Raw genomic sequence first — 2,172 nt, forward strand, 5'->3', positions numbered from 1 at the left:
TTGTTGAGTTGTGCATGATTTGGGGGCTTTGTTCATTGGTCAGATAGTAGTCAACAGATACAGAGACCGTGGATGCTACTCTGTTATTTTCTGTGCTCAAGGGTTGACGTGGTCCATTGTAAATGGTATGACCTAGCAGAGTTGTCTAAATATGGGACTTCTGTTATTTGTTTTCCTTATAATATGCTTATGAAACTCTAAAATTTCAAGATCTTGTAGATCAAGTAGCATAAATTTTGGGAACACTTTCGCAGTAGTATGCTTTGTCATTTATCTTAATAATGTGATTAAAGGGTTTGAACTTATTTTATCATGACTTTTTACCAGCTCTAGAATTCATGTGTATATGCTTAAGTTCTTTCTATGGCTTGAATGAGGCATGAGGCTGGGATGCTCCATCTTGTCTATATACTTTTTTGACTGAGGCCAACTTAGTTTCCCTGATCTTTTGTTTGATTTTACAGCTTGTGTTGTTGTAAACTTGTAAATATCATGTATGGCACAAAACTCCTGAGTTGTCTTGATGTGAATGAATACTAGTCTTGAAATTTCTCTACAATGTTGACTTTTATAACTGTGGGTTAGTTGTGGGCTTCAGATGATGCTTATTATCAGATGCCCATAGAGTTTGTGTAGCACGACTGATGCCATTTGCTTTCTGCACAGGTTGGGACTCCGATTTGTGTTCCCGAGAGGGATTTTATTGATATTGGACGAATTGCATCCAATGAAAATAATCATAAACCTGTGGATATTGCAAAGAAAGGGCAGAAGGTTGCAATTAAGGTATATGTTCGTACCTATGATGCAGGATTCAATCTTTTTATAAACAAACCTAGTCTAGTGCTGAATTTTCTAAAACTCTTACATCAAATTGTTCTCAGAGTCCATACAGTTTTTTGTTCTGCGCCATGTGCACGTCATCATTGAGACACTAGCATTTCCAAATAAAATAAATATGCCAGGCCCTTCTTAATTTCTTGGGAAATCACCAAACTCCATAAATCGATTTTTACAAGATTCAGTAACATCAAAAAGCTTTTGAAAGTGATTTTTTTTTTTTTTTTGGTAAATCCTAATTATTTTTGGTACCTATAAAAAAAAATTGGTGTTCCTCTAGTATACATAACTCAGACTATTCCTTTTGAACTTTTTAATAAAATCTTCGATTGCATTGATAAAAAGAAATATTTGATTGCACTGATAAAAAAAAATCTTAAAAGAAAAAAGAACATAAGAAATGGGAATTTTTGGTCTCAATGCAATGCCCTTGCTTCCATAATGTTAGTTGACATTTTCAGATAGTTGGCACCAATCCTGAGGAGTAGCAAAAGATGTTTGGTAGGCACTTTGAGCTTGAGGATGAACTTGTCAGCCACATCTCGAGGAAGCCAATTGATGTACTTAAAGCTAATTATAGGGTAAGTGATTGAATCTCACACATCGAGTTGTATACTGACCTTTCATCGCGCTAACCCCTGGGTGGCATCGGGTGGCTTGGTTTGCCATTCTTCATGCATTGTCTTTAAATTGTTGCTTATTTTGTAACTCTATATAATATGCAGGATGATCTGTCTGTTGAGGAGTGGAAGTTGGTTGTGACATTGAAGAGACTTTTCAAGATACAATGATGAGGCAACTTTGATTAGCTTTCCAAGAACAAAGGAGCTTCATCGAGACTGCTCTGTTACAAACAATGATGCAGAAGGAATGTGGTGGAGAAGAAGCTTTTGTCTATCATTTGGCCACTTGGTTTGACTTGGGAATGGACACTTCTTGCTTGGCGGCTTTCAACCATCCATAGCAGATCTTAGTCTGATTTGGTTTTCATGTTACCTTTTATCGTCATCTTTTACATTTGAATAAAAAATTTCTGTTCAAAGTAAAATGTGGGATTTCTGTTCAGAGCACATGTGAAAATTAATTAATAGATTGCTTTGCATATTGGTAGGGATTGAATAAAGTATCTTGCTCACATGGGTGCTTGTTCTTTGGGACATGCTATGGCATTCTAACAGTCTATAGGCCAATGTCTTTATCACAAATACTGACTTATTAGCATACTAACAGTCTATAGGCGAATGTATTTATGTTGTATGTAATGAACACATTTCAAACACTCAAGTTTTATTTGAATAAAATATTTACTTTTGTGTTGGATTGGATTACATG

At 35.5% G+C, this 2,172-nt stretch overlaps 1 long non-coding RNA gene across 1 annotated transcript; it reads left to right on the forward strand.

Moving 5' to 3' along the window:
* The first annotated feature begins 691 nt into the window (after nucleotides 1–691).
* On the forward strand, nucleotides 692–1,759 carry LOC122308922. The gene is made up of 3 exons (XR_006242285.1): nucleotides 692–786; nucleotides 1,302–1,421; nucleotides 1,566–1,759. It is a non-coding gene; the product is annotated as an uncharacterized LOC122308922 (long non-coding RNA).
* Nucleotides 1,760–2,172: the final 413 nt, after the last annotated feature.

This window comes from Carya illinoinensis, chromosome 5, assembly GCF_018687715.1.
Source record: "Carya illinoinensis cultivar Pawnee chromosome 5, C.illinoinensisPawnee_v1, whole genome shotgun sequence".
Lineage (NCBI taxonomy): Eukaryota > Viridiplantae > Streptophyta > Magnoliopsida > Fagales > Juglandaceae > Carya > Carya illinoinensis.